This window comes from Cupressus sempervirens, chromosome 10 (genome assembly GCF_028749045.1).
Source record: "Cupressus sempervirens isolate cs-2001-9-10 chromosome 10, ASM2874904v1, whole genome shotgun sequence".
NCBI classification, from domain to species: Eukaryota; Viridiplantae; Streptophyta; class Pinopsida; order Cupressales; family Cupressaceae; genus Cupressus; species Cupressus sempervirens.
In genome coordinates, this window is record NC_143127.1 from 874658451 (window position 1) to 874668761 (window position 10311).

At 36.0% G+C, this 10311-nt stretch overlaps 1 pseudogene; it reads right to left on the reverse strand.

Moving 5' to 3' along the window:
* Positions 1–496: 496 nt before the first annotated feature.
* On the reverse strand, positions 497–1855 carry LOC149536789 (uncharacterized; annotated as a pseudogene).
* Positions 1856–10311: the final 8456 nt, after the last annotated feature.

Below are 10311 nucleotides of genomic sequence, written 5' to 3' on the forward strand. Positions count from 1 at the left end.
GACTTCCTGATCAAATTGCCTATTATTGACATCAATTTCAGAAATATTACAAATAATCTTGTGAAATAATATTTTTTACATACAGGTGGGGGTCCTAGTTTAGTTGGCTAAATCTTCCTTGTTGCAGGAGGTTGATCACAGGTTCTAGTCTCCCCCGTCGTTGCAGTCTAATAATATATATATATATATATTACATACATTCTAGCAATGACGTGCTGCACCCGATTCTTGCAGTCTAATCAAATATATATATAACATACATTCTAGCAATGACTTGTCATCTTAAACTACAGGCAAATGTCAATGGCATTGAGAAAGGTGAAGTGTACTCTATTATGCTCCACAGAACTTCATGTCATAGTGTTTAACATTGAATTATAGATAAGAATTTTGTTGAGCTTGGTGTCCCTCAAGCTAGGTCTTTGTCCAGAATGTACTAAAACATGTACAGTTCTTAAACATGTCCTAAGACAAACCAATGATAGCGATGATTTAGTCACTTTCTTGAACAATTTATTTTTCCCTTTCTTAGAACATCTTCAGATTTATCCACATGAAACTTAGTTTTGTTTGCCTGTACTAAACACCACTGATAAGGAACAAAACCCACTCCAGATTTCTACTTTCCAATGCCTGAAGAAATGTTTTTGTTTTCCTTCAAGAAATTTACAACTGAATCATCCAAAAATTTATGAGTCATGGTATCTTTAGAATCTTCAAGATCATTATCCCTTGAAGCATGAAGGAATTTGTATCTTTGTCTGATTCCTTTACATGGCGAGCCACCACCTATGATTAATGGCATAAAAAAAGCTCTGAGATAAAACCTCTTTGGAAAACAAAACATCAAATGGAGTTTGACTCTAATTTTGTTTCACTATGTAATGGTCTCTAGCTTTAGAATGACTAGTACTCACATCAGCAAGAAAATGTCTCCCAAAATTTTCCCATTTTCCATTATTGTTAACTTGCATGTCTTCCTCCTCTTTGAAGGAATCTTCTTCAGTAGAACACGTTTATCTATTGAACTAGAATCCTTTTACACAGTAGTCTCTATTGTTTTCAATGGTAGTCCCCCGCTAAGGATCAAACTCTAGATAATTTCTTGAAGTGGTATTCAAGCTACTGAATGACCTTTAATTTGTCAACACTCCATATTTCATTACTTTGTCCAGTTCTTCAATCTAGCAAATTAAATTTTCTCTATAATCTTGATGATTATCAAATTCTTTCATTTTATTGCATGTATATTTCATAGAACGCGAGCCTATAATATGACTTCCTCTTCTCTTTCAACCATACTTGACCCTTCTTGTTTTGTAATTTCCATCTTAGATTCATATCTATATGTATAAAAAAAATTTACTGCACCTGTTCCTCTTCTAAATATACTTGGGTTTATAAAAGTGGACACCACACCACAAAAAGACAAACATGATGAGGCAGTAGTAATAGTTGTTGTTGTAACTGACTGTGCAACATATGTGTTTCCTTGTTGTGTTTGAATCCATTGGGACATTGGGACACGCTGATGCAATGCAATAGAGACATAGTGCTTCTCGCACAGGGCAGTGTGTTCATGTTTTTCCATTTATTAATAACATTGTGCCTATTTCCTACATCGATTGCTTTAATGACATATTACACTGTTATATGTCTTGGACATCTTGGCACAATGCCAGCAAGGCATTGATTCCTCAAAAAAATACATGAAGTAGCATCTTGTCAACTAGACAAATTCTCCTCTAAGAATTGTGTTTTGTTTGAAATCTTTGGCTGAGATTGATCCATATTGCAGAGTAGAATCTGTAGCTTCTTTCGCAAGACAATGCAATTTTATTTTTCTTACCTCCATGAAACATAGAAGGTTGATAAAATAGTTCAGCATTATGTAGTCAATCTCGTTCCAAATAATCAAGAGAACCACAAACAACACAATGATGCACATGTGATGTAATTGACACCAGTCATCTTCAAAAGAAGATGTAAATGAAACCTCACAGAGAGTAAACCCCTTGTTGAACTTATAAGTTCAACATACAACTTGCCCTTTTTACCCTCCCACGAGCCATGAAATTTGTCATTCAAATATCTGATCACAAAAAATAGAGGGCCCAAAAGATGAAGTGGCCATTGATACCATAGCATTTCCATTTGTTGAGGGGAGAAAAATATTGGATATGCTGACAGTAAGAAATATCTGGGTACCTGAAAAACCATTATGGTTATTTAAGTTGTAAGGCATGCTTGTTGTTTGACCAATACTCTGCCCTATTTTCTATTATAATGAACTTGCAACATTATTGTTTGAATGAGCAACATAAGCAAGAGATAAAACAAGACCTCACAGGTTGTACTTAAAAGACCTCCCACATTGGATCCAACCTAAAATGCTATATGCCCTTGTTGAGATGACGGCTGAGATATAACCTAATCTTGTTGTGGCCCACAACTCTTACTAGTCTAAGATGGAGTTTTTACACACAAAAGAGAGAAAGGTCATCCTTTTGAGGTACAACCCATTTGTATTTTAAAAGAACAAGGAAGATTTTCACGTAATGAGAAGGTTTTATTTGGGTAGTTAGGTGGTTTTAAAGGACTTATCATTGACATCAAAGAGGTCTATCAAGAATATAAATAGTAGTCAATATTTTTTCAAAAGTATTTAGTGCTGACCCATTTCATTGGTAAGATAGAGAAGGGAAAAACAATAGACTATATTTTGTCATTTCTTAAAGTTATGTGATTGAATTATGTGCAACCCTCATCCACTAAATTTGTATGGCTACATGCAAATAAAACACAAGAAAAGATTACAATATCAAGATATATTCCAGACTCTTACATTAATTCTAAGATTTCACAGCATTCTTGGAAAACCCATTTTGTGCATATTCTTCAAGCGTGGCATACATCTTTTTGGGGCATTCTGTCATACACTTCATGTGGTTTGTCTATGTTTCCACATTTTGCATACATGTCTAGAAGGGTTGTTGCAACTACAGCATCTCAAAAAAAATGCCCTTCCATTATACTTAGATGGATATCCATACCATGTTCCAAAGGCCCCATTTTGTGAAATGTCCCTTTACTGATTTTATATGATATTTCAAGCCTCAAATTAGATCTTTAAAATCAAACAACCAATATTACAAAGATCCACCAATTTCTCAATAAAACCCAAATCGGGTATGTCCAAAATAGTGCAAAAAAAACTTCACAACTTCACAAATTATTAATAAATCTGATAATGGACATTTTTACAGAAATTTCAGTAGCATAACAGCCTACAAAATGACATTTCTAGATCTATATAGCCTTTACACAATAGTTCACAAATGTAAGACAAAAACTATGGTCATCGGGCTCCCGAAATTAACACAAAAATGCCCAGAAACACTACAAAAACACTAATAATCTATCTCAGAAGTTTAATCACATCCCAATACATATATTCAGCTCTATTTTAACATCTTAAAGTCTGAAATACAGAAGCAACCCAAATTAATATGAAATACTCAACTGAAAACACCAAACTCATACAAAAAACACACCCAAAAACCCACAAATCTGCACTGTTCAGCACAAAGGCAAACTCTATATGAGCATGCATATGGAATGGATTCAAACTCCCATCCTTAGCCTTCCTTGAAACTTGCAAACTCTCGTTCTTGGGTCTCCTTCTCCACAGGTTTGGCAGCCTCTGAAGAACAACAAAGAAATGAGAAAAAATCAAGTTCTGGAATGAGCCCAAAATGCCTCCAATCCCCTTAAAAGAGGGCATAACCCTAACTCACGTCCAAGAGGGGTTAATAAAATATAATTTAATAATAATTTTTATTTATTAGTCCATTGGTCTCCAAAGATTAGCCCCTTTTGCTGAAACTTCACCTTTTTGGAGCCTGCCTGCCTTAGCAAAGTTTATTATTTTTTTAATTATTTGAAAAGGGGACATGACAAGTCCTCCCCTCCCAAATATTGCTTCTCCTCAAGCAATGAAGGTTAGAATTCTCAAGAATATGTGCTCCTTCCCAAGTTGCATCCTCTAGTGGTAGTCCTTTCCATTTGACCAAATGCTCTATGACGCTCCTGTTTCTCAATCTTTTCTCTCTTGTATCCAAAATCTCTTCTGGTATCAAAACTAATTTCTCTTCATCATCAAGAGGTGGTAATTCTGTAGATACTATGGTTTTCTGGCCTAGAACCTTCTTTAGGCAAGATACATGAAAAATATTATGTATTTTGTTGTTTGGTGGGAGCTCCAATTCATAAGCTACCTCTCCTACCTTCTTGATGATTTTATAAGGCCCATAGAACCTTGGCTTGAGTTTTTCTACCCCACTCCTCTTCAAGGTGCTTTGCTTATATGGCTGCAACCTAACAAATACCAAATCTCCCACGTCAAAAGATCTTTCAATCCTTTTCCTATCAGCATATATCTTTTGTTGGTTCTGTGCATGTTGTAGATTATCCTTGAGGGACCTTATTATGTCTTGGCTTTTCTTGACAAAATCACTTGTTGCGGGTACTCTACTATCGAAAAGTATTAGATCAAGAAAGGAAAGGGTGTCATAACCATAAAGAGCACAAAAAGGAGGCATACCAATAGACATGTGATGAGATGTATTGTAACAATACTCCCCTAGGTGTAACCATTTCACCCAAGCATGTTGTTGATTTGAAACATAGTTTCTCAAATATCCCTCTATCCATTTATTAACTATCTCTGTTTGTCCATCTGTTTGAGGATGATAGCTAGTACTGAGAGTGAGTTCAGTTCCTGCCAATTGAAAGAGCTCCTCCAAAAAGAGCTGAGGAATCTACTGTCCTGGTCACTAACAATGTTTCTAGGCAAACCATGTAATATAAAAATTTCCTTGAAGAACAATTCAGCCACTTGTGATGCCTTGAAATCAAATGTGATAGGAAAGAAATGTGCATACTTAGTTAGTCTATCTACCACCACATATATGCAATCCTTACCTTGAACCTTGGGCAACCCAGTAATGAAGTCCATGGAAATACTTTGCCATTTTTGTTCGGGAATAGGAAGTGGCTGCAATAACCCTGTAGGAAAATTTTGCTCACTCTTGCTTTGTTGGCATACCATACATTCCTTAATGTGCTTAAGGACATCCTCCTTCATACCCTTCCATGAAAACCACTCTCAAATTTTCCTGTATGTCTTGAAGTATCCCTGATGACCAGCCAAAGGTGTGTCATGAAAGGCCCTCAATGTCCTCTCCTTAGTTTTTGACCCTGGCACTAAGAAGATCCTATTCTTGTAATAAATCAATTCATCAAAAACCTTGTACCTATTATCATCCACTAACTTATCCAAAATCTTAGTGGAAAAGGAATTTTTAGCATACTCTAAAATTATGGAGACTTTCCAATCAGCAGAGATAGATGATAAGGAACACAAAGTGGGCTTTCTTGAGAGAGCATCAACAACCACATTATTCTTTCCTTTCATTTATTCAATATCAAAATCATAAGCTTGCAATTTGCTTACCCATTTTTGTTGACGATCATTCAAATCCCTTTGGTTCAAGAAGAACCTGAGGCTATTATGGTCTATCTTTACAATGAATCTCCCACATACCAAATATTGTCTAAACTTATGAAGTGCATGCATGATTGCCAACATTTCCTTATCATAGATGGAGTAACCTTTCTCTAATTGATTTAATTTTCTACTCTCAAATGCTATTGGATGTCCCCTTTGAGTTAGGACAGCCCCTATACCTTCTCCAGAAGCATCACATTCAACAACAAAAGGTAAAGAGAAATCTGGAATTGCAAGCACAGGGCATGAACTCATTATCTCCTTAAGCTTATCAAATGTTTTTTGTGCCTCTTCTGTCCAAAAAAAAGCTCCTTTCTTTGTCAAATCAGTCAAGGGGGTAGCAAGCTGAGAAAATCCCTTGAAAAATCTCCTATAGTAGCTACACAACCCGAAGAAACCTCTCAACTGTGTAAGATTAGTGGGTGGAGGCCAATCCAAAATTGCCTGAATTTTTTGTTGATCAACCTGTACTCCTTTAGAACTTATAATATGTCCCAAATATAGGATCTTTGTCAAACCAAACTCACATTTAGATAGCTTAGCATAGAAGGATTGCTGCTCCAAGATTCCCAAAACAGTGTCTATGTGCTTTAGATGCTCTTCCCATGTTTTACTGTATATCAAGATATCATCAAAAAATATCAAAACAAATTTTCGAAGATGCTGGCTGAATACCTTATTCATGCAAGATTGGAATGTTGCAGGTGCATTAGTCATTCCAAATGGCATAACAAGAAATTCAAAGTGCCCATAGTGACATCTAAAAGCAGTCTTTTCCACATCTTCACTCCTCATTCAAATTTGATGGTACCCTGATCTTAAGTCAATTTTTGAAGTATACAGCACCATGTAACTCATGGTCTTCTTGTTTAGAGCCTTGTAGTCTATACACATTCTCATTGTACCATCCTTTTTCTTGACGAGTACCACAGATGATGCAAATGGACTAGAGCTAGGCCTTATGAATCCCATGTCCAGGAGTTCTTTAATAGTTTTTTCAATTTCTTCCTTATAACCTCTTGGATGGTAGTATGGGGTTGTTATAACTGATTTGGCACCTTGTTCTAACTCTATAACATGCTCAAAACCTCTATCTGGTGGTAATCCTGGAGGCAAATCATTGAAAACTATACTATGCTTATCAAGAATATTTTGAATTTCAAAATGGAAATTACCTTGATTCTTTGGAGAGCTTGTTGGTTGGATTATGACTCCTGCTGCCCATGTTACTTGTTCTCTTCGAAAAGTCCTCTCCATCCTCTTTGCAGAGATTGCCTTAGGTGCTCCATTTGATAAACCTCTCAATATGACTTCTTTCCCATTGGAATGAAATTTAAACTCCATAGTTTGATGGTTCATGTAATAGCCTCTGATAGAGTGCAACCATTGAACACCCAATACAAGATCTCTCTCCCCAATACCAACCACATAGAAGTCATTACATAACTCATAATCTCCTAAGGTCATCTTGAGTTGCTTCACCACCCGTGTGCAAGGCATAGTGAATCCATCAGCTACCGTAACATTGAATCCCTCAAAATCTTCTGCTTTAAGCCCTCTTTTCATGACAAATCCCTCATCAATAAAATTTTGAGTTGCCCCACTATCAAGAAGAACTGTCAACCTTTGCCCTGCTAGTACCCCTCGAATTTGAAAGGGATGGTATCTTGGGACTCTCGATATTGCTGCTAAAGTGCCATCCTTTCTGATTTCTTTTTCTTTCTCTTCTTCTACCTCCTCCTTAGTATCATGAAATTCCTCATGCTCATCTAAATCAGATTCTGAAGCAACTTCAATATAGTGCACTTGACCTTTCCCCAAGCATCTATGTCCTAGAGCCCATGGTTCTCTACAAGTAAAACAAAGTTTTTTCCTTCGTAATTCACTCCTAGTCTCTTCATCTACCTTCTTTTTTGCCACATTTATCACATCTTTTGGTGGTAGTGTTGGGAAAGTCTTTTTCTGAAAATTTCCCTTATGTTGCCAAAGATTTGGGGGTTTTTGATTAGTGATTGATTTCATAGGCACGCAAGTTTCAAGTTGCAAGCTTCTTTTGATAGCTTCCTGTAAGGTTGAGGGTGAGAAAGCGTTAACCAAACCCTTAACAGAATCTTCTAAACCATCAAGAAAAAAATAAACAATCCTCTTTTCACTCATATCAGGTACCATAACAGCCACTTTTTGAAACTCTTCTATATACTCATTAACTGATTTGGTTTGCTTCAACTTTGACAATTTTTTAAAGTACTCTTCATCATCCTTGAGGTCAAATCTATCTATCACTCTTTGACTGAAATCATCAAATGTAGTTACCTGATCATGACCTTGAGTAGTCATTCCATGATACCACCAATCATAGGCTACATCTTCCAAGTGTAGACTTGCAAATTGAACAGCATCACTCTCCTTCATGGGGTTAAATGTGAAGAAAGTCTGTAATTTTTGTAGCCATGCTTTAGCTGAAATTTTATTTGTTCCCTCAAAAGTAGGTGCTGTAAACTTGCTTATTTTATTTTTGAGCTCTCTTCCACTTATGTCATGCTCCCTCCTATTCTCTTTCTTGGGCATCAAAGTGTTCATCATATCCACATTGAACATATCCACATATTCTCTAAAAGGAACCGAACTATGAAAGTCATCATCTAAGCCATTATAAGTAGCTTTTAATGCAATCAAGTTACCTGTAACCTCTTCCACGGGATTAATGGCTAGATTTGGTACTGGTGGCTCATCTACAAGCAAGAAAATAGTTTTGGTTGATTTAGATGGTGTGGATTTCAGATTTCTTGGCTCCTCTGAAGTGCTCCCCTTCTCATTAATAGATGCAACTCCTTGTAGTTTTTCTGTCAATATTTGCAAAGCCTCTCTAGTTTTTGCCAAACTATTAGTTATTTGCTTCTAAGTATTTTGGATCTCTTGGAAAAATTTATTTGCCATCTCATCTGGATCAGCCATACTTTTCCCTTCCTTGGATTTTGTACTTTTACTTTCAACTGGAGTTTTGATCAAAATTTCTTTATTCTTTTCTCGCTGCAAATATTTTTTTTCTCTTTCACTTAATTGCATGCGACCATAAATTTTGACATGCAACTGATTAGAAGCAACATGCAACCATAAAATATGACATGCAAGATCTAGGTAGTTGTCAAAACTGACATGCAAGATCTGGGTAATTGTTAAAACTGACATGCAAGATCTGGGTAGTTGTTAAAACTAACATGCAACTTCTACAAACCCTCAGGCTGGCAGGATCATGGCTCTGATACCACTAAAATGTCCCTTTACTGATTTTGTATGATATTTCAAGCCTCAAATCAGATCTTTAAAATCAAACAACCAATATTACAAAGATCCACCAATTTCTCAATAAAACCCAAATCGGGTATGTGCAAAATAGTGCCAAAAAAACTTCACAACTTCACAAATTATTAATAAATCTGATAATGAAAATTTTTACAGAAATTTCAGCAGCATAAAAGCCTACAAAATGACATTTCTAGATCTATATAGCCTTTACACAACAGTTCACAAATGTAGGACAAAAACTATGCTCATCGGGCTCCCGAAATTAACACAAAAATGCCCGAAAACACCACAAAAACACTAATAATCTATCTCAAAAGTTTAATCACATCCCAATACATATATTCAGCTCTATTTTAACATCTTAAAGTCTGAAATATAGCAGCAACCCAAACTGATATGAAATACTCAACTGAAAACACTAAACTCATACAAAAAACACACCCAAAAACCCACAAATCTGCACTGTTCAGCACAAAGGCAAACTCTGTATGAGCATGCATATGAAATGGCTTCAAAATCCCATCCTTAGCCTTCCTGGAAACCTAAAAACTCCCGTTATTGGGTCTCCTTCTCCACAGGTTTGGCAGCCTCTGAAGAACAACAAAGAAATGAGCAAAAATCAAGTTCTGGAATGAGCCCAAAATGCCTCCAATCCCCTTAAAAGAGGGCATAAACCTAACTCATGTCGAAGAGGGGTTAATAAAATATAATTTAATAATAATTTTTATTTATTAGTCCATTGGTCTCCAAAGATTAGCCCCTTTTGCCGAAATTTCACCTTTTTGGAGCCTGCTTGCCTTAGCAAAGTTTATTATTTTTTTAATTATTTGAAAAGGGGACATGACATTTTGGTACAAGCTAGAAGGATGCTAGCAAAAGTCATGGAATTTGGCTTTACACCTGCTAGTTATAATTGCTTGGAAGTTTCTAAAGCCTTGCTGGAAAATCCATTTAGTTCATACCATATAATGATGGCATTCCATGACATGATATCTCTTTGAGTTATTCTAGAAAACATCGCATGAGCCTTATTTATTCTTCCATATTTCACATACATGTTGATCAGAGTAGTTGCAACAACATTAGACCAAAAAACCCCATTTGTTGTACTTTGGTGGATGTTCATAGCCTATTCCAAAGCTCCCATTTTGGCACATACTAGAAGAATACTAGAAAAGGTTGTGGAATTTGGTTTTACACATCACAATTGCATTTTCTTGAAAGCCTCCAAAGCCTTTTTAACAAACCCATTTTATGCATATCCCGCAATCATTGTAGTCCATGAGATAATACCTCTTTGAGGCATTTTGTCAAACATTTCATGTGCCTTGTCTATTCTTCCATATTTTGGATACATATCTATAAGATCATTTCCAACTATACTATTAGAAAAAAGTCCACTTTCAATTATGATTTGATGGACAGTTGTACCGTAT